This window comes from Apodemus sylvaticus, chromosome 2 (genome assembly GCF_947179515.1).
Source record: "Apodemus sylvaticus chromosome 2, mApoSyl1.1, whole genome shotgun sequence".
In the NCBI taxonomy this organism is placed as follows: Eukaryota; Metazoa; Chordata; class Mammalia; order Rodentia; family Muridae; genus Apodemus; species Apodemus sylvaticus.
This window is the reverse complement of record NC_067473.1, coordinates 149,088,751-149,112,063: the sequence shown is the minus strand read 5'-3', so window position 1 is coordinate 149,112,063 and position 23,313 is coordinate 149,088,751. Positions and strand designations below refer to the sequence as shown.

Genomic DNA, 23,313 nt, shown 5'->3' with positions numbered 1-23,313 from the left:
ACAGGGCTGGCCGTTCACAACAGGCTGCTCCTCTCCACCCTCATGTCTCTAGTTCCATGTCTCTAGTTCCAACGTTAGCCACATGGCTGGTGGGCCCCTGGGTGACATCCTTCATCCAGGTTGCATGGGGTGCCGGCAAGTGAGTGTCTATGGCCTGCCTGTGCAGAGTGCCAGAGGGCAGGTTTTTGGGTGGCACAGTGCTCTGAAGTTCTCTGTCTTCCTGTGCTGTGCTTCATGGGGGTAGGTGGGGTTCTGAGTATCCATGGCCTGCCTGATGTCAGAATGCAGGTCTCTGTCTTCCTCCTCCCGAGATGTGCTGCTTGGGTTTGATTTGATTTGATTTTTATGAGTTTAGGCATAAGATAACTTTGCCCACCAAGCTGAGCATCAAGCTAGGATGAACTAAGGACTGCCATCTGCTCTGTCCCTGACTGATCTAAGGACACCACCACCAACAAAGTGTCTCTTTGCCCATTGCCAGGGCGACAACAGATATTTTAAACTTATTTACCCTGTCTGGCTTTAATTATTTTTTAAGTCTTTGACCCATCTCTGTTTGAATGACCCTGATTGCTATCATTCTGCTCTATGCTTTTACATCATCAACTGTTTTTAAGTCCACATATAAGTTAAATTTTCTGAAATGCTTAGTGTAATATCTAGTACAGGAATGGCAAGACACAAGTCGTTTGTGAATGTGAGCAGAAAGTCAGTGGAGAGCGAGCTGAAAGAGAAGGCTGTGCAGAGGCAGTTGGCCCAATTGGTCACTGAGGAGACCACGAATGGCAGACTTAGTTCCCCTGGGCATGTTAATTCTCTGTATTAACATATGCCTTTTCTAGGGCACAGGATCACTAGACTTTCCAGATGTGTAGAAAACAAAGACCCCACATCTTCCTGACTGGAGGAGACATCGGATAGCATCTCCTGCTGTAAGGGAAGCTGCTCTCTCTTCTCTTCTCTTAACATGCTCTTCTTAACTCTTAATATTTTTAGTAAAAGACACACAGCTAGCCAGCCCTGAGCCAGCAGAGGACCAGGTCCCATACATGCCCATTCCAATACCAAAATAAAGGCAGCTTCTAGAACTGAGTCTCCCAAAAAGGGAGAGGCAGGTATGCCAGAAAACTGTGAAGTCCCAGAACTAACCTATATGGTCTCCCTTGTGCCCAAGATCCTCAGGGCCTTCTACGGGCCCACATGATGCTTGCCATGGCTCTTGGGGCAGTGGCAGAATGCCACCATTGTGTCAGCGGTCCCTGTAGAGTACTGTCAGGTCAATCAGAAATGTCCTTGTCCTAGCTCAGAGACTCTAGAACATGATCCAAAGAAAATGCTCTCTGCCTCTTAGCATCTATCCAGGATTTCTTTTCAAATGTATTTATGTCTCTTAGAGAGGCTTTAGGGGAAAATGTTCTCCATTTCTGCTGTGATGGGACCCAGGTTCAGGGTAGCCAGGAGCTGGGCATCTGTGGAAGTTCAACCTCAGGTTGCACTGGCATCTTTTTCTGCTTCTAGAGAGTGCCAAGCACAGAAAGGTAGTAAGCTATTCTGTGGTTTGAATATGGTTGCTTTTCTCCAAAGATTGTAACTTAAGCTTAATCTTCATTATGAGATATTAGGAGACAGATCCTTCAGGAGGTAACTAGCCTGTTTATGTATTTGATGGATTTGTGGATTACGAGGTTGACCAGTTATTTTGAGAGTGTGTCAGCTCTAATACCATTGCCAATTGCAGACTTTTAAGTTTGGACTGGGGCCAAGAGCCCAAAGCATAGCTCTTCTTTGTAATTTCCCAGTCTGTGGTGTTATGTCAGCAACAGAAAATGGCTGGATTGGAAAGGACTTTGTATACCCAATACCATAACCTGTTTTTAAAATCCATAAATTATCTCTAAAACTTTCATTGGAGAAAAAATTGATGGGAAAGCTATTATAAAAACATCCAGAGATTTGTGAAAACTGAGAATCACAAACCCAAAGCTGGTTCTTCAGGAAAGGCAAAGGCTAAATTGCTTTTCCCATCACAAAAGTACACTCTGTGGCTGGGAACAGAGGCTAATGACTGTAATCTTGGAGCTTGGGAGGCTGAGGCACAAGAATTGATTTTGAGATAAGCTTGGGTTACATAATGAGTTCCAGGCCAACATAGGATATAGAATGCCATCTTATTTCAAGACAAATATACACACAAATAAAAAAAATTAACCAACCAACAAACAAACCAGCAGTACGTCAAAAGTCACTGATCTGGGTATCTTAGGCGGAAGTGCTTGCTACTGTCCCTCACAGCCACTGCTGTCTTAATCAGGGATGATGGGAATGTGGACTTGCCCTGACCTAGAATGTGGACTTACCATTAACAACAGTGAGCAGTGTGACCCAGGCCTCCACTTCCTCCTGAGAAGCCTTGAGGTTTCTCTGTGTTGTGGGTGAGAAGGTTGCAGTGGCTGCTGCCCTCCTTCCTTAGGAAGCATGAAGCATCCCCCCTCCCCCCTTGCCCCCCTGTATGCCTTCCCTTTTACCTGGTTCAGAGCATCTGCCAATGTCCCTGGTGGGTGGTACAGGTGCAAGCAACTATGAGAAGTGACCTTGATGAGTGCCCAGTGGATACTCTGGACCTGGTTGAGCCAAGTGGTGAAACAATCCTTTTGCTCATCTTGCTTCTCCCTAAGCAGAATGCCAGAAGCCAGGAAGCGTGGAGGAATGACAGCACAGCTGAAAGGAGAGAGCAGATGTCCCTCTGGTTTTAGTATCAGGCCAGGAGTCCTTATATCTCTCCAAGTAGCCTTGTGGCCAGTTTCCAGGCAATGAGTGGGAATAGGAATAAGATTGACATCAAGGACACAGGAAGTTCCCTCCTACCTGGGGTCTGTTTCCAGAAACCCCTCATTCATAAAACCCAGCACCAAATGAATACACAAGCATGCAAATTTGCCTTAAAGTAGTGGCTTTTCCACAGCCAGTGTCTGGTAGACACTGTCATGGTAGCACAAGGTTCTCAGGAAACCCTGAGAAAGCCAGAGTAAGGCCTAGGAAGGGCATGTGCTCTGCCTATTATATCAATGAACACTTGGCCATGAGTGGTCAGTTCTGAGTGACATCAGCCTGAAGGACAGCTCTCCCCCTGCAGTTTCTACATGGTACCTGGGTAAATGACTTCACAGCAGAAAACAGACCACTCAAACATTAGTGAAGGAGGTGTTCATGGGTAGCCATGCAGGAAAATCCAGATGCGGAGAAATATGGTTATAGAAAAGGAAAACACACCAGCAAGTAGGTGCTCCACAATCACGCACAGCCTCCTCAGGCCCTACTCCATGCCCAAGCAGGTGTCCTCAGCATTAACCTACACAACTCGGCACAAAGACAACAGGCACGTGGGGTGTGGTGTGTTTTCCTCAGTTACCTGCATGTGCCTTCTTCCAGTCGCACCAAGTGAAAAGCACAATATTTTGTCATTGGCACAGTTGTCCATTGGGAATGGTCGGCTACCTACCTCATGACCCTCACCTACTTTGAAGAGCTATGACTTATTTCCTCCAGGGATCCTGACAAGAAATGAATCATAGTGGGTCCTAGATTGTGTGCTGAGTAGTTTTGAGTGCTCTCTGTCCCCTTATTCAGAATATTGGATTTGGTGTAGCCACAGGTACCCAAGAGCCTCATATTCTCTTTCTTTGAAGGGCCAAGTTGGGTGTCTACTCACAAGGCATGCAGAAGTCAGAGCTACTGAAGGAAGAGGCAAGGGTGCATATAGGTTTCATCACGGGGGCCCCTCATCTATGATCTTAATGCCTATGGATGTTCAGGGAGTTGTGACCCATTCTGGCCCTGGTCCCAAAAACTGTTACCTCACTGTGTGTGAGTGGGCTGACGCAGGGAGCAAAGGCTAGAGTTGGGAAGATGGAGTCCAGCCTTCCTGCCCTGTTACACAGGACCATGGACCTCACTCTAGTCATCAATTTCCATTCACCATCACTCTGAAACAGAAACATATAAATGTCCCTGTAGTGTGTGTGAGGGAGAGGCAGGCACATGCCATGGTGCATGTGTGGGTGTAAGGGGACAATTCTCAAAGCCACTTCTCCCCTTCCAGCTTGGGCCTCTGGGAATTGAACTCAGGTTGCCACGTGTACACAGCAAGCTTGTGTTCCTGCTGCGCCCTCTCACCAGCCTTCATTAGTTATTTAAAAGCTAAGCATCTAAGGTGACAATGGATGCGTTCGTTAGCTTGATTATGGTGATTGTGATATAATGTTTACATACATCAAAATATCACCTTAACTGCATGTTCTCTCAATAACACTTAAGTAAACCAAGAAAATAAATGCTAACAATAGCAGTGATCTGCTATTAGTTCCCATTTGTGTGCCAGGCTCTGTCCTAGGAATTCTTCCATCCATTGTCCTTAACTTCACATGATGCTAGAAGAAGAATGTCATTGTTCAGATGTGATAATTAAGAAAACCATGTCTCACAGAAGCCATGAGGCATGACCAGAGCCACAATTACTAAGTAGTGAATTCTGGTTTACTATTGTCTAAATGCCCCAAAGGTTTCCTTCATGTGGAATGAATCTCTTGGTTCTGGAAGGCTCAGTGTGGAGTGGTGGCCTGTCCTGTCGGAGCACCAGAGGATGCAGCGACTCAGGTGGCACCTGTGGTTTCACATTTAAGTGAACAATGAAGACAAGCAAGTGTGAGGTCAACAGTGGCCACAGAATCCAGGCCACGCTGAAGCTTACGTCTGAGACCCTGGGACAGTCTGTCAGGTGACTCAGAAGCCCCCGTTTGAGCCAGGTCTGGGGACATAAACCTGCAGTGCTAGCTTCTCAGAAGGCAAAGGTGGGATAACTGCACTTCAAGACCTGGTGGACTCCAGAAAAAGTTCAAGGCCTACAAGGATAGATAGGGAGAGCTCGTCTCAAAAGAGAACAGTTTTCAAGGGGGATATAAGCCACAGGGGAGAGTGCTTGCCCAACATGTACAGGATTTAGCTCCTAACCAAAAACGTAGCAAGCCCAAACCCGAACAGCAGTTCTATTCTTGTTGATGGTTTGGAGTGCTTTCTAGGTGAGTCTTGACAAATGTCTTCCTTTGATCCACAACCACAGTTAACTTTAGAGTGCTTGGTACTTTATGAAGGAAAAGGGAGAAAGGTCTGCTGGCCAATGTCTGGTTCTAGGCATCTTTTAACCTCTGTAAGATTCTGTTCTCTCTCCATGATGGAGATGATTGTTCTTTTGTCCTGCATGTGATGAGAAATTTAAATAAATGAATGTAAACTGATATAATTATCAAGTATTCATTGCAAAAATGAGTTCACACATCCCTAGCCCAGTCAAAATCTTTCCATTCATCTGCAGGAAAGTAAGTAGATAGACATAGATAGAGATATCTATATTAATATCTTTGTAAGTATATGTGTGCACTTTCATGAAGATTAAATTAGTAGTATATATTTTAAATTAAATGTAAGTTACACATATATTGTTTTTAAAATCTATGTAAATCTATGTATAAATAATGTAGCAAATGTTAAGGAATTATTAACTTATCTTAGGTAATATGCAGAGCTTTCATGTGAGCTCAGGACTCTAGCTCCAACTCCTGTAGACATCTCTTCACCTATGATCTACTTCTTTTGAATTGGCCAAGAAACTCCACAGCATACATTGTTTTGGAAAAGAGTATTGTGAATTTGAATAAACCTATGAAAACACACCTAGCTTAGTTAAAGAAATCACACTTGAAATATGATTAAAACAACAACATCAAACATACAAGCAAAACAAAGAAGGAAAACTGCATCTAAAATGCCCTGAGACCGAGGATCCCTCAGCTCAGAAGCAGAAAGGGGAGGGTTCAGGAAGTGCTCCATGAAGAGTTTTCACAGCCTCAGCCTGAGTCTCCTGCTGCCCCTCACTCACTCAGCTCTACTGCTCACTCTGGTCAAGGGTCTCAACAAGTTTCCTGTTGTCAAATCCAGAGTGTCGTGGTCACCTTCACCTTGTCGGCTGTCACGGTCTTCTTCACTTCCTTGGAGACTCTGTTGTGCCATATTCTTCTTATGGAGGGCACTTCTTATTCATTCCTTCCACATCATGGAATAATGTGGGTCTAACTGTGATATGGAGCTGTGTGTTATTCCTTCACAGCAATAAACTGGAGGGTTGATCCCTAGCAGCACAAAGAAAACTGCATTACATGAAAAACACACAAAAAACAGAAACGGGACAAACTGACACAATACAAAAGCCTGCCAGTGCTATGCTGGCCGGTCCCTACCAGCTGCTGATCTCTATGAATTTGGTGGAATTCCATGTTTAACTGCTGGAAGCTGAACAGGCTTGGAGACAATGCATAAGAACTTTGTTTCTTAGCAAAACCAGCAAGAAGACTGTTGGATCTGAAATATAAATGATTGTGCTTATAAGACATGGAAGGCCAGGAAAGACAGTGAGACAGAACTTCAGAAGACATAAAACTCAGAATTTAGCAAAATGAAAGGACCCTAGCTATAATTTTATGTGTGCATAAAGATAAAATCTTCTTCAACATATCACAGTAAATATGGGGAAAAGACAAAGTTCCTGAAAGCATTCAGTGGAAAAACATTAACCTCATTGGGTTGTCTGATTTCTTGCTCATTAGTGAAATAAACAATTCTCAAAAGGTGAGATAAAAATCAAAAAGACGAGAAGGTGATGAACCTCACTCCCCCCAGAGACACGTCAGTCAAACTCCACTGAGATGCCATCAGCAGGACAATTGTTCTGTTGCCCACCTTGGCAATCTCCTTCCATAGCTAGACCGCCTTGTCTGCTCTCACTGGTAGAGGATGCACTTAGTCCTGCTGCAACTTGATGTAACAGGATGGGTGGTACCCATGGGAGAGCCTCCCAAAAGGGGATGGGGGAGTGGGGGAGGGGTATAAGGGTGGGACTGGAAGGAGAGGAGGGTGGGGGCTGGGATCATGCTGTAAACTGAATATATAAATAAGTAAATAAATAAATAAATAAATGGAATAAAGCAAGTAACAAATAGTGGCAGAGATGTGGACAAAATGGAACTCATATACTGCTGGTGGGAATATAAACTATCCTAACCTTTACAGAAGTCAGTGTGACAGTTTCTCAAAAAGCTAGACACATAGAGCTTCCATGTGACTAAACACTCCTGGAATTTGCACAAAGGACTCCATGTCAGTATCAGCGTGTCATGGAAGGATCAATGGTACTGCAGTACTTCACAATGGCTAAGCTATGGACCCAACCCAGCTGCCTAGCAACTGAGGAGTGGATAAGAGATATGTGGTGTATATACAGTGGAAAGGTTTTCAGTCATGAATAAGGATAGAGGTATATCATTTTCAGGCAAATGGATGCAACTAGAGACAACTATACTAAGCTAACTCAGCCATTCTAAGAGAGACAAATGTTGTATGCTTGCTCTCAGCTATGGTTCCTACTTGAGAATAAAAGTGAAAACTGTCTGAGGAGACAGAAGGGACTAACAGAAGAGGAGAGGAGTGGAAGAGAAGGGAATGGATGTGGAGGGACTGCATTCAATATACATACTATGAAAACTTACTTTTTTTTTTTTTTTGGTTTTTTTCAAGACAGGGTTTCTCTGTATAGCCCTGGCTATCCTGGAAATCACTCTGTAGACCAGGATGGCCTTGAACTCAGAAATCTGCTGCCTCTGCATCCCAAGTGCTGGATTACAGGCCTGTGCCACCACACCTGGCTACTATGATAACTTAAAAAGAAATTAAAGTTTAAGACTAAGATGAAATGGAGTAAGACACGGCTGACAGCTGACCTCCACAGAAGTAAATGATGGCTTAAAACTGGAAGTGACAGTATAAAGAGCTGAGGAAAAAAATGTCTAGAAAAAAATGTGTAGAAGTGTACAGCTATCAGAAACAGGTTTCAAAATCAAACTATACTTCAAAACTTAAAAGGTAAATACAAATCTTTCTACTCAAAACTCTGAAAGAATTCATTATTACCAGACTTGCATTAAAAAATAATTATCAACAGCAGAGATAAAACTATTTCATAGGGGAAGAATATAAATAGAAGAGTATAACTAAATAAGAAATACAGATTTATGACTGAATAAAAGTGAAAATGTAAAATGAAACTGAAAAGCAATAAAATTAGATAGTTGATTATGAGTGAAATAAACACAAGTTAAAGTGTTGGCAAAAAAGTAAATTTATCCTTAGTATGTGAGTCAGAGCTTTGTATGTTTCAGTCTCTATGGAAACCACTAAAAATAGTAAAAAAAAACTATATTATGAAAAAGGTAATAGAAGAAAAACGGAATAATTTACATTAAACTAAAAAAAGGCATGGAAACAAGAAATGTTAAGCATATATTATTCATAAAAAGTAGAAAAATAACAATATTGAATCATCTAGTTTACTTAAAAACAACACTTGATATATATAAAAAATATTGATATATCACTTGATATATTAAAAAAAACCTATGTACTGAAAATTTGGTGTGTACCATATGGAGTATAAATATATCTCGATCATAACTTTATGTAATATATATTCCATCACTTCTAGATGGCTAAAGATTTAACTGAAACACCATAGTTTGTAGAAAAGAAGTAAACTTATTTTATCATAAAAATGAATTAGGAAGCATGTCTTAACCAGTATGCAAAAATTATGTTCACCTTGTGAAATTTAATTAACTAGACACTCATAACCTTCACATTTGCAAACAGTATATTTTTTATGTAGTGTAGAAATAGAGGAAATAAGGAGTTAAGGCATTTCATTCTAAATGGGCAAACTGTCTCTATACAGGTAACGCATCCAGATAGCACCAGCAAAGGGTAGGTGGTAAGCATCCTTGGGAACAGGACGGTAACCCAGGGAGTGCATGTTTGGTCTTCTACATCTCAGCTCTGAGCTTTGTCATCTACTGTCCTAGTTGACTGGGAAGTCAAGCAGTTATCTTTTCTTGTCTTAGCAATATCCTAGACTTTCTGCCTAATTCCTTGTCTTTCTTATTGCTTTTTAGTTAGGAGAAGGAAACATTGTGTCTCCCCTTGGGAGCTGCAGTCACTTGCTACGGCACCTCAGTGCCCACTCACAAAGTGACAAGCCTGTGAATCTGGTGAAGTTAGGTTGCAATTAATCTTTCTGGAGAGATGGCTCAGTGGTTAAAACCCGATGAAGTTAGCTTCCAATTAATCTTTCTAGGCGTTTGAAGAGGTATCTCAGTGTTTAAAAGCACACACTGCACTCTCAGAGGACCCAGGTTTTGGTTTACAGCACCTACATCAGGTGCCTCCCAGGTAACTCTAGTTCCAGAGCAACTGAGGCCCTCTTGTGTTTAGAAGCATCAGTATGGTACATGTAAATTCAAGCAAATGCACATATGCAAATAAAAGATAAAAACACAGATTAAAGTAAAAATTGAATTAGAAATCCTACTAGTAACCTCTGTTGAGTGTGGGAAGATGCAAGAGAGAAGGCCAAAGGGAGAGGTGGTTTAATGACAACACAGATGCAGTTGGAAATGATGCGTAGCAAAGTAAGTGTGGTTGGCATTTGATTATATATATATATATATATTCATGGTGGCTTTCCATATTTGGGGGCAGGGTAGTCAGCCAACTAACCTGACACAGCAGAAAACTGCCTTCTAAATACCCAAGCTCATGGCCCTCAATGAAAGCTGTCCCAGACTTAATTAGTGCAACCTCTTCTTACTCTGAACAGAGGTGATTGCAGGGGCTCATGGCTTCCCAAGATGCAGAAAATATGGACTGTAGTGGGTCCTTAACAAGTCACTTATACCCCCCTTCTAAGGCACAGGGAGCACCGTGGAAGAGGGTTAGGAAGTTGGTAAGGGCTTGACAACAGGCTGGTACAACTACTGTATTCCTTAATTCAATCAACTATAGTTACCTACACTGGCCGCATGCAAGACTGTCCCTATCAATAGTCAGCCAAGTGGGGGGAAAGGCTCATGGGACTTAAAACTATTAGCTATCTATAGATTCTTGGAAAGGGAGAAATCATTGTGGACCTGCTGCTGAGTTGACCAGACTCCAACAGTTAGCTCAAAACTCACCATCACACAGATGGTTCTGGTTAATCTTGGTGGGTCACAAAACCAAACAGATATGAACATGAGTGAGATATTTGTGAACAGAGGTGAGTGTGACAGGGAGATGGGATGTGAAGGAGTATAGTGTGCAATGCACACATATGTAGTTTTGTAAAATTAATAACAATAATAATACTTTTTTCAATAAAGGAGGAGGACTAGTTATCTAGGCTTTCCCTTGGGGACCTCCCTCCCCTTCTGCTTGTCTGTCTGTGTTTCTTAGACTTCTGCTCTATAGAGAGCTAAACTCCCAGGCAGAGAGTTAACCATCACCTTAAAGGGAACCCATGGCCCTGCTAGAATGGTTACTAATGATGTTAAGGGCCAAGGTCCCTCCCATAGAGCACAAGGCAACACTCATTGCTGGCATCAATAAATACAGGGATTTAAAACACATGGTGGATGGGGTCAAGGCTACATCTTCATCCCAGCCAGAAACATTGCAAAATTCTTTTCCAGCATTTGCGCTGACTCTGAAAAGTTACTGGCCAAAAAACTCAAGTGTCTGCTGTGCTGGGTGGTCAGTGCTGTCACCTTCAGGCACACAATGCCATAGAGCTCTAAGATAAACACAGCTTCATTGCTGAGCTCCCAGGGATGGGTGGGAAAGGCCTGAGTCCCCAGAGAGCTCTGCCCACCTCTCCCACACAGTATTCCACAAGGAATCCACTCCGACATTCTCACTAACGCATCTCAGCCCAGATTCCTAACATCTGCCCAGCTGTGTGGTCACCATGACCTCTGGATGCCAATCAGATGGGAAAGTGAAAGGCTATGTGACCTGAAGATAAACAAAGCAAGATGGAGGTAATAGCAAAATGTGGGCAAATATTTACTATAAGAGCTGCATTTGAACTTTGCTCTTGGGTGGAGGTCCAAGTTTGCTAGCACAACCTGACCTTAGCAACCTTGCTCTCAGCTCCATTTTTGAGATGACTTGTGTTGCACAGGTTTCCCACAAGCTTAGTCCGAATCAACAAATGTTCTTGTGACCCCAGAGCTTGCTAGTTGGGACTTCTCTATAAGGAGCCCTAGTGCTTCCCCAGGGTAAGTTGGTAATAATTTTGCCTTTTTCTGGTTTGGACAGAATCCATTTAGATGCTTTAGCTCTGATGCTCATAGTTTAGAAAGATGTGGTAAATGAGAACAGGTCAAGAACATTGTGGACCTTGAGAAGCTCACACTATGAGTTAATATGAAGTATAGCCCATCTGTACAGCCACCACTTCTTATTCATGCAATGTGGGTGCTATTTTACTTGATTGAAAAGTAAGTAGGATTATTGTAAGAACCATCCTTAGAAAGGAAGGGGAGGGGAGAAGGACATGGGAAGAGACTAGAAGACAAGACAAAAGCAGGGTGTGGTTGATGGGAAAGGAAGCAGGCTGGAAGGCTAGACAATTAAAAGGAGGAAGAGGAGGAGATGGAGGAAGAGGAGGAGGAAGAGATGTGCTTGTGAGATGTTAACCATTTCTTATGGATTATCATTTGTGGTCACCCTATCTTAAAGATGAGCAGTACTTTCCATATTTTCAGAGGGAAGGAAAACTCAGGTCTGGAGAGATTGGATGATGTCTTCCAAGGTGGTGTGCATCCAGGAGCAGTGGAGCTGAGCTGGGCCTAGCAGAACAGCAGTATTCCAGTCATATGCAAACTGTGTGATTGTCCTGTTGTCTGTGATTATGCAGAGTGCCACAGTAAGGTGGGCCCCTTGATCCATATTAATGGATAAACAACAGTGGACAAATAGTTAAAAACATGTAGACATTTCAAACTTATCACCTATACCAAAAAGAGGGAGCCTCAGTACTCAGAACCCTCAGCCAACAGGAATATTTTGTTCACGAGTTTTATTGTTGTTGTTGTAAACTTCCAGGATATAAGGCAATAGACGTTAAGTCAAGTCTTCTATACACTGAATATATCATATTCTATGCACAGTCTCAAGGAATTGGAAATCACATCCTGATTCACAATGTACCCCATCAAATAGTCTATTTGCTACAATAGCTTGTAGAATTGAATCTAGGTTGCAAAGAGTTCTGATGCTAGTTCCCGCATTATTTGGCCAGATCTTCTTACTAGAGTCCCTTAGGACATTTGAATCCACTACAAAATGGATAATGGCAGATTTGGGCTTGCTTGCGTCTTGTAGCAGGGTAAAAGGTAAACACATCTCAACTACCATCCAAACAGAAAAGAGAGTTAATCACCAACCTGACACAAAGTTTCTTGGCACAGTGAAGGAGAGAGATACTCTTGGTGCAGTAAGCACAGGGGACTTGCCTTAGACTGGTGGACAACAGAGTCCTTGCCAGAGGGAGCAGTCGGGGCAGCTCGAAGAAGGAGAGGTGTGACCACACAATCCATGATTCAGAATATGGAAGCTAGATCTGGTGGCACAGGTCTACAATCCCAGCGATGTGAGAGACTAAGGCAGGAGGATCACAGATCAAAGGCCAGCTTGGGCTACATAAGGAGATCAAAGACAGGCTACTTTGTGTAATTCTGTCTCAAAATTAAGGAGTAAACAGAGGGGTTGGGATGCAATTCCCTGTTTGCCTAGCAAGCCTCGAGGCTCTGAATTCACCCTGATCACTGGGGAGAAAAGATGACTTGAAACACGAGGTGAACAAAGATGACCAGGTAACCCAGTGTGGCCCCCAAACATAGCCAGACTAACCTGGTTCATTGCCATCCTAAGGAAGAATTAGAACCCTGGTGGACTTTTTAATTTTACTTTTATGTTTTGAACAGTTTCCCCCACCCACCCACCCCCCACTCTGCACCATTTACAAAGTGAAGGGCAGAGTATTCAGTTAATAACTTGTTGGCCGTCTATGTGTTTGTATAGTTGGAAGCCTGGCACCAGTCCCATGTGACTGGTCATGTTTACAGTGGGGTGAAAAGTCCAGGGCTGAGACCTTGGCTTCTGCCCTGGATCCTAGAGGGTGAGGGAGCCACAGGCTAAATCAGCGTACCTGGAAATCAGTGAACCTGGAGAAGGAAAGCCTGGGGGTGCGATGGGGAGGAACAGGGTGGGCAGGGAGGGTATAAAGGATGTATGTTGTGCTGAATGCAGCATTTGGGATGTTTAGAGTCACTGCTTGGACCAAGTGAACAGCAAACAACCTCAGTATAGGGGCCGATGAAGATTGACCCAAAAATGAGAATGATGAACTAAGACAGGAGCCTGTAGTTGCCAGCTATGTGGAGAAGCAGCCTCGGGGAGGGAAGTGGAGGTTAGACAGCTATGGTGCTGAAGAGAGAGACGTGTCTATGGATGCCCCCTGCAGGGATCAGTTTCCTTCAGGAACCAATTTCTCTTTCTGCATCTTTGCTCCTGAATAAGGCCTATTAGAGTCTCAGGGAAACATTCTAACCTGGAGTAGATCTGAAAAATACCCCAGGAGCCTCCATAAGGCCCACATACAAATGCTGCTACACCATCTCAATTCTTGTAGCCCAAGCAGGAAGGCCCTTCCTCTTAAACAGAGGATCTGGGAGGGCCTCAGACCTCAGATTTCTGCTTCCTCTCCAAGTTCCCCCAAGGCCATCAGCTCTGATTTTCTGAGTGGCCCAGGTCACTTTCCTTTTGAGGAAATTGAATAAGTAGAACAAAACAACAGGCAAAAGGCCCATTGAGATCCTCGGGTACATTAGTGACAGCAATTACTGGGTGGCCATCTTATCTGTTTGGTACACTTTCACTGCCTGACATTTTTACAAGAGCCCTGTAAGGTGAAAGTTCCCACTTCCCCCAGGTAGGCGAAGGTCATGGTGTGAGTGAAAGGTGTCAGAATGCACCTGCTGCTTCCCATGGTTTTACCTGAAACGTGGACTTGGAGAAGATCCAGTGACAGCATAGTAAAAGTAGACGGAGATGGCCCAAAGCAGAGACAGACAGACAGACAGACAGACAGACAGACAGAGATTAACAAGAGGTGCACATGGAGGTGCCACAGATGGTATGGGTCTAACTAATAAACTGAAAGAGACTCGGACAGATGATGCCCCATGGAGTTGGCATGACGGGAGGTAAGACTTGAGTTCCTGCATGAGCTCAGATTTTCATCCCCCAAGGAACTCAGTGGAAATGATTTCTTCTTTCTGAGACTCATGGAAGGGAAATGAAAGAGTGAAAAAAAAGAGAAGAAACAGCATAGAGAGAGGGGGGGGGAAGGAAAAAGAAGAGGGAGGAAGGGAAGAGATACAGAAAGAAGCAACAGACAGATAAGACATGGGAATAAATTGAAACAAAGTCAAAAGGGAACACAGCAGAGAGGAAAGAGAAGACAAATACACAACTTCCCTGCAGTTGTGACAGTGAGCCCTAGACTTGGTTAGAAGCAATCTGGTTTGAGCCGGCTGAGCCTTGAGGATCAGAGGGAATGAATCCCTGGGGTGGCAGAGTGACTGGCAGAAGAAACTTAGGACCATCCAATGAAGAAAGTGGGGTCACAAAGAGGGTGCCAAAGGGAGATTCAAGTAGTGGCTTTCTCTGAGCATGAGTCTCGGAGCTCTCAATCTTAGGAAACCCCATCACTTCTAGGGACTAGAAACCTCCCTGGTGGGCCAGGCTGGGCTGAGGGGCCCTAGTCCACCTGCCAAAGAGCCGCATTTCTGTGTGTGACCGTAAGGGGCACTGGCCAAGTGGGATTTGGGGGTTAATCAAGGGCAAAGCCTACTTGTCCTCTTCAAGGGATCCAAGCCTAGAAAAGCCCCTTCAGTGGGGAGAGACCTATTCACTTCCCAGATGAGTGCCCCTGCCTCGGTGTGGGTGAGGCTCCTAGAACTTGAAGATCTAAAACTATTTCAGTTAGGGGCTGTGAGTAAACTCTCAGGGCTTCCAGAGCACAGGAAAGACACTGCCTGGACTTCCCTCCATGCTTTGCCATTGTCCTAGGAAGGGGACACTCAAGAACAGTGACAGTGCTAGGAGGTACCTATGTGGCTCTAAGACCTGGTTACAACAAAGACACCTGAGAGCAGGGAGTCCAGCACCTCCTGGGGACACTTAGGACCTTATGTATTAGGGGATGCTAATAGAAGCACAGCATCTAGTTTCAGGGATCAGCTTCCCTCTCAGTATGGCCTCAGCAAGGCCTTCCCTGCAATGCCACTCAGAGATGGACTCACAGTGTTGTGAGGGAGACATTTGGATCAGAGTGGAAAGTGCTGCATGCCTCTGCTTGCCCTCACCTATAAGATCAGGTACAAAGTCATCCAGATACATTCCCCCTTGTGTGTGGGGTCCATTTAGGGACCATATACACTGTTCCTTCCCCATGCTGTCCTCCTGCATCTGACACCTCCCCTTAATGCCTTTGCTTTGAACCCCACTGTGGTCCTATAACCATCTGGATGTCTCAGTGCCCCCCTGCAGGCTGACAAGGATGTGCCTGGGCATCAGCCACCCCCAGGCATTCCACAGTGGCAGGCTGACCCCATCTTTCACGGGCTGCTTGCCTTGAGAAAAGCAGTTTTCCAAGCCACCGTGAGCTTCTGAATGTGCCTCCTGATGGCTTTGCCCAGAACTCTCTGAGTGAGGACCTCGAGACCCTCACTGATGCTGAACTCCCCTGCTTTTCTGAACTTGGCAAATCAACATGCCTCTGAGGTCTTAGAATTAAGTCTCCTGAACCATTCTTTTAATACTTAACACATAATGCCTTATCTCCTTCCTAAAATAGAACCTTCTTAAAACTTAGAGTTAATAGCACCATCTTTAAGTTATCTGCTAACTGCCTATAGCACACATCTATAGCACATTAAAGGGACCCGGCCATGCCCTAGAACATTTCAAATTAAGGAATGAAGCTCTATCTTAAGACACTGGGGATATCTGTAAAAGAAAAGAAAGAAAACAACACAGATGAGAACAGAAGTTAATAAAACAGAAAATAGTACCCTAGAGAGGATAAACAGGAGTAAAGTTGTTTTGAGAAGGCTAAGAAAAATGATGGCCAGCAGCTGGGCTGAGCACAGGATCATTGAGCCTTCTTGATGCTGCTTCAAGCAAACGCCAACCAGATGTAGGCTTTAATTTGTCAAAACAGACCTGAAATCCCTGAAAGACATTCCATGCAGTGGAACCTGCTGCTTCATTAACATTTGCTTAGCCCTCCTCCTCCTCCTCCTCCTCCTCCTCCTCCTCCTCCTCCTCCTCCTCCTCCTCCTCCTCCTCTTCCTTCTCCTCCTCCACTTCGCCCTCATCCTCTTCCCCCTCCTTCTCCTCTTCCCCCTCCTTCTCCTTCTCCTCCTCTTCCTCCTTCTCCTCTTCCCCCTCCTCCTCCTTCTCCTCCTCTTTCTCCTTCTCCTTTTCCCCTTCATCCTCCTCCTCTTCCCCCTCCTCCTCCTCCTCTTCCTCAAGCTCCTAAATCCACTGTCCAGGACATAGGAGAGACATAAGGGGATGGGGCAAGAGAAAGGGGGCGGGGCAGGGATATGGAGGAGTGGAAGGAGAAGGAAGGAGGAGGAGGAGGTGACAAGGGAGGAGGAGGGGTAGGCAGGGACAGAGTGGGAGTAGGAGGCGTGGTGCGGGGGCCACAAGTACCTGCCCACTCTGGATTGGGAGATCTCAAGTGATTTGGAAGACAGAGCTCTGTCCTCAAGGACTTTGGGTCACATGGGAGGAGATGAGGAAGACAGGAGTCCTCAGCAGCTAAAGATATCCAGGGACCCTGCTAGTGGAAAGGGCATCAGGGACACAGTATGCAAGCGTGGTCCTTTCTCTTCCATTATTTTTTTTTTAACTTTCTATGCTTTGAAAGCTTTTAAAATGTGTGTATGTATGTATTTCTGTGTGTTCACGTGTGTAGGGGTATACATGCATGCACACAAGTGTAGAAGCCAGAGGCCAGTCAGGTGACTTCCTCAGTCACTTTCCTCCTTACTTTTATGAGTCAGTCTCATAAACCGGAAGCTGACTGACTGGGCTAGGCAGGGACCCTCCTGGGTCAGCCCTCCCAGTGCGGAGTCTAAGTGCCCATACTGCTGTACCTAGCTCTTTCTTTTAAACATAACTCTGGGCTTCTCAGCCTTGAGTGGACTATTGATTGATGGTGCTGTCTTTCCAGCCTGGGTTTTCAAAGCTCTGATTGCAGGAAAGCAGACATACCATGAAATATACAATCTTATTTTTCCCTTTAAAATATTTAGTGTGTGTGTGCGCGCACGCGCGCACGTGTGTGTGTGTGTGTGTGTGTGTACTATTTTGTGGAGCCATTTTTCTCCTTCCTCCTTTATATGAGTTCTAAGAATTAAAACCAGGTAGCCAGGCAGAGCATAGCGAGTGCCTTTACCTGCTCAGTCATCTCGTCCCCCCCCCCCCCTTCATCCCTACCCCCATCTTAGTTTTTGGTAAGTACACAGTTAGTGGTGCATTTACATTGCTGGACTTCCAATCTCCAAAACATTTTCCCCTGGAAAGTAAAATTATATGTGTATTAAATCAGCCTCAGTCCTCCCTACTCTGCCCTCCCCAACCATTCGACTTTCTGTTTCTGTTACTTTGATGTCTTTAATTACCTCAAGTTGGTAGAATCTCTATAGCTGTGTGTGTGTGTGTGTGTGTGTGTGTGTGTGTGTGTGTGTGTGCCTGCGACTATGAGTTCACACGTGTGTTTGTGTGCGTGTGTTCACCTGGCATCACGTCCTTGAGGTTATTCTGATTATTCTTGATTGATTAGCATCATCTCAAACTCAGTTTCACATTTTCAGTCATATCCCTGACAACTAAAACTAAAAGCTATATAATCCATTCTATCATTGCTGTTCCCAACTGTTGAGATTTGATTGGGGGCAGGAGGTGGGGGGCTGGCTCTCTCTCTCTCTCTCTCTCTCTCTCTCTCTCTCTCTCTCTCTCTCTCTCTGTCTCTTTTTTCATGTGTTTGCGTTGAATTTTCTGTATTCTGAAAATTCACAGACTTGAAGTTTAGGTTCTTCTGGGATAACCTAAGAAGTCTGAAGCTCTAATCATCTGGCAGTCACTGAAGGAGACACAGGGCCAAGAGTTTTTGGTCTGGCGTGCTGGACCATGATCCTGACACAGAGCTTAGTCCAAGAGGAGTCTTGGTTGTTCAGGGACTTAAATTTAGGTCTTGTGTTATTTTAGGTCTAGGTAATCCTCAGCTTTCTCATAGGTCATATAATGCTTTGTTTGAAAGTGCATTGTTTTGTCCTTTTGACAGTGTCCTTTGCCTTACAGAAACTTTGTAATTTTATGCAGTCTCATTTGTCAATTCTTGATCTTAGAGCATAAGCTATTGGTGTTCTGTTCAGGAACTTTTCCCCTGTGCCCATGTCTTCAAGGGTCTTCCCCAGTTTCTTTTCTATTAGTTTCAGTCAGGTTTTATGTGGAGGTCCTTGATCCACTTGAAGTTGAGCTTAGTACAAGGAGATAAGAATGGATCAATTCGCATTCTTCTGCATGCTGACCTCCAATTGAACCAGCACCATTTGCTGAAAAGGCTATCTTTTGTCCACTGGATGTTTTTAGCTCCTTTGTCGAAGATCAAGTGACCATAGGTGTGTGGATTCATTTCTGGGTCTTCAATCCTATTCCATTGATCCACTTGCCTGACATTGTACCAATACCAAGCAGTTTTTATCAATATTGCTCTGTGGTAATGTTTGAAGTCTGGGAAACTGATTCCCCCAGAAGTTCTTTTACTGTTGAGAATAGTTTTAGCTATCCTGGGTTTTTTGTTATTCCAGATGAATTTGAGAATTGTCCTTTCTAACTCTGTGAAGAACCGAGTGGGGATTTTGATGGGGATTGCGTTGAATCTGTATTGCTTTTGGCAAGATGGCCATTTTAACTATATTAATCCTGCCAATCCACGAGCATGGAAGATTTTTCCATTTTCTGAGGTCTTCTTCGATTTCCTTCTTCACAGGCCTGAAGTTCTTGTCATATAGATCTTTCACTTGTTTGGTTAGAGTCACACCAAGATACTTTATGTTGTTTGTAGCTATTGTAAAGGGTGTCATTTCCCTAATTTCTTTCTTAGTCTGCTTATCCTTTGAGTATAGGAAGGCTACTGATTTGCTTGAGTTGATTTTGTAACCTGCCACTTTGCTAAAGTTATCAGTTGTAGGAGTTCTCTGGTGGAGTTTTTGGATCACTTAAGTATACTATCATATCATCTGCAAATAGTGATAGTTTGACTTCTTCCTTTCCAATTTGTATCCCTTTGACCTCCTTATATTGTGTAATTGCTCTATCTAGGACTTCAAGAACTATATTGAAAAAATATGGAGAGATGGGGCAGCCTTGTCTAGTCCCTGATTTTAGTGGGATTGTTTCATGTTTCTCTCCATTTAGTTTGATGTTGGCTACCGGTTTGCTGTATATTGCTTTTATTATGTTTAGATATGGACCTTGAATTCCTGTTCTTTCCAAGGCTTTTAGCATGAAAGGATGTTGAATTTTGTGAAATGCTTTTTCAGCATCTAATGAAATGATCATGTGGCTTTTTTTTTCTTTGAGTTTGTTTATGTAGTGGATTGCATTGATGGATTACCTGGATTACCGTATACTGAACCATCCCTGTATCCCCGGGATGAAGCCTACTTGATCATGGTGGATGATCATTTTAATGTGATCTTGGATTCGGTTGGCAAAAATTTTATTGGGTATTTTTGCATCGATATTCATAAGGGAAATTGGTCTGAAGCCCTCTTTCTTTGTTGGATCTTTGTGAGGTTTTGGTATCAGTGTAATTGTGGCTTCGTAGAAGGAGTTGGGTAGTGTTCCTTCTGCTTCTATTTTGTGGAATAGTTTGAAGAGTATTGGTGTTAAGTCTTCTTTGAAGGTCTGATAGAATTCTGCACTAAAACCATCTGGTCCTGGGCTTTTTTTTCGTTGGAAGGCTTTCTATGAATCCTTCTATTTCTTTAGGGGTTATGGGACTGTTTAGATGATCTATTTGATCCTGATTTAATTTTGGTATTTGGTATCTGTCTAAGAAATTGTCCCTTTCCTCCAGCTTCTCCAGTTGTGTTGAGTATAGGCTTTTATAGTAGGATCTGATAATTTTTTGAATTTCCTCAGTTTTTGTTGTTATATCTCCCTTTTCATTTCCAATTTTGTTAATTTGGATACTGTCTCTGTGCCCTTTGGTTAGTCTGGCTAAGGGTTTATCTATCTTGTTGATTTTTTCAAAGAACCAGCTCCTGGTTTTGTTGATTCTTTGTATAGCAGCCTTATTTATAATAGCCAGAAGCTAGAAAGAACCCAGATGCCCCTCAATGGAGGAATAGATACAGGAAATGTGGTATATTTACACAATGGAGTACTACTCAGCAATTAAAAACAATGAATTCATGAAATTCTAAGGCAAATGGTTGGAACTGGAAAATATCATCCTAAGTGAGGTAACCCAATCACAAAAGAATACACATGGAATGCAATCACTGATAAGTAGATATTAATTAGCCCAAGAAGCTCTGAATTCTCAAGACACAGCATGTCAAATGTTACCCAAGAAGAGGGAAAGAGAGGGCCCTGGTTCTGAAAAGAGTTGACCCAGCATTGTAGGGGAGTACCAGGACAGGGAAATGGGAGGAGGATGATTGGGAAATGGGCAGAGGGAAGACGGCTTATGAGACTGATGGGGAGGGGCAACTGGGAAAGGGGAAAGCATTCGAAATGTAAACAAAGAATATAGAAAATAAAAAAAATAAAAAAGAAATTAAAAAAAAGAAAGTGCATTGTTTCAAAGAATAAGCTAGAGAACAACACACACAGTGCATGCGTAGATGGACGGCTGTTACGGCTGAGCATACGTTTATATGTCTCTGAGGCTACACTCTGAACCATAACAAGATGCAAATCTGGGAATTGAGGATATGTTTACAGCTCCATATCTTTTACATGGCTCCCATGACTAGCTCCATATTTTGTTTTATTTTATTATTTTTCAGAAAGAACCTTTATTCATCAACAATAATGCAATTTAGAATGATAACAAACCATGAAAATCAGAAACACACATTTCTCAGTGTTTTCAAATTCATGGTGGGTTATTCTTTGAGATTAGGGGATGATAAATTATCATTTCCAGGTATTCTCAGATTCTTCAAAAGTATGGTATTTTACATATACTTGTAACAATTTTCACACTCTATAATTTGAACAGCAAAAATTCTTGTTTAAAGAATTAGATATAGTAAGTCTAGTCATAAATGTGAAGAACTCCATCCTGCTGGGATATTCGATGAAAGCACAATTTACCATTAGTTTATATCAATGCATGTACACATTATAGGATAAGAGCCATATGTGAAGGACAGGAGGTGTGGCATTTTCCTTGAGATTAAGAGTCCTTTGTTACTATTACACAGTTTAATTCTATTTTCCTATAGATTTTGTTATTCACTTTTCTTTACAGCTGAATACTGTTCCATTATGAATATGTGCTTGACTTTGATTATCCGTGCATTGATAGATAAGTAGGCTGATTCACGATGTTATAGTGAATAAAACAACAATAAATGGGGTATAAATAGCTCTGTGTAGGTAAGGTACAGTTATGGAGTATATGGAGTTCTCTGGGTTTATGTCCAAGAGTGGAATTCATTGTAGTAGTTCCATTTTTAATGTATTGAAGAACCTCCACGCAAATTTCCATACTGTATTAATTTATACCATACCAGCAGTAAATAAGGATTACCCTTTCCTCACATCCTCTCCAACATCGGTTGTCTGATTTCTTGACGGTAGCCATTCTGACTGGGAGAGGGGTGAAGTTTTAGTTGTTATTCTCCCTCCTTCCTTCTCTGTCTCCGTTTCTGTCTCTGTCTCTCCCTGTCTTTCTGTGTCTCTGTCTTTGTCTATCTCTCTGTCTCTGTCTCTCTCTGTCTCTGTCTCTCTGTCTCTGTCTCTGTCTCTGTCTCTCTCTCTCTCTCTCTCTCTCTCTCTTTCTCTCTCTCTGTGTGTGTGTGTGTGTGTGTGTGTGAGTGCATGTGTCTGTGTGTGTCTGTGTGATTTTGGTACCAGAATAATACTGGTTTCATTGATTGATTTTGTAGTGCTCCTTGTCGTATGGTTTATTTTGTGTGCCTGGCCCTTTAAAACCCCTATGTCAGTTACCTGTTAGAATTCTGAGAACAAGAGAAGGGGGGAAACGCCATCAGAGGCTGAGAGTGGGTAGTGGGGTTCAAGGGTAGGAGAGAGGAGGTCCCAGGCAACAGAAGATTACGGTCAGAGAGCAGAGGAAGAAGAGAACACAGCTGGTGACAGTTGCGCCCGGAGAAGCTGAGCTGAGCCAGAGAAGGTAGTGTTAGGGGACAGGAGGAAAAGCTGCGAAGAACCCACAAAGCAGCTAATACAAAGAGAAAAAACCAAAATGGAAGCTACAGTTCCTTCACTTTATGGGCTGTGGAACACATCATAAAGAATTAGGATGAGCTCTTCTGAGAAAGTTTGATAGAATCCATTGTTGACTCCATCCAGTTCGGAGCTTCTCTCTGGGGGAAGACATTTGATTATAGCTTCAATCTCATTGAGTGTAACAGGTCTCTTTATGTTACTTGTATCTTCTGGTTTAATTTGGTAGATGATATGCACTTACAAATTCATCTGTGTCTAATAGGTTTTCCAGCATTTTAGAGAATAAGTTGAAAATGTAATAATGTCCTGTGTTCATTGGAGTGGAATCCATTGTGATGACATCCTTTGATTTCCAAGTTTGTCAGATTGTCTAAGAGTTTGTCCACCCTATTAACTTTTTCAGAACCCTAACCTTTTGGTGGTTTTCTGTATTGTTCTTTCGGCCTCTCGTTCAATTCATTATTTCATGCCATCTACTGGAGCTGTGACTGGCTGCTTGCTGTTTTTCAAGAGACTTGAAATGCATCATTAGCTTATTTATTTGCTTTCTCTGAGATATTTTTAGATTTATTTTATGTGTGTGGATGTTTTGTCTGAATTTGTCAGAGCACCATATGTATGCAGTACCTACAGGGTGCAGAAGAGGCAATAGGTCCTTGGATCCTATTCCTCTTGGAATAGGAGTTCCAGATGGGTGTAAGCTGTTGTGTGGTTCCTGCGAATCTGGAAGAGCAGTCGGTGCTCTTGACCACTGGGCCTTCTCTCTAGCCCCTCTCAGAATTTCTAACGTACTTATTGTTATAATGTTTGCTTTAAGGACTGACTGCCTTT

General features: G+C 43.1%; 1 non-coding gene across 1 annotated transcript; it reads right to left on the bottom strand.

Annotated features, from left to right (window-relative positions):
- Nucleotides 1-343: 343 nt before the first annotated feature.
- On the bottom strand, nucleotides 344-488 carry LOC127679532 (small nucleolar RNA SNORA48). Its single transcript, XR_007976832.1, has one exon. It is a non-coding gene; the product is annotated as a small nucleolar RNA SNORA48 (small nucleolar RNA).
- Nucleotides 489-23,313: the final 22,825 nt, after the last annotated feature.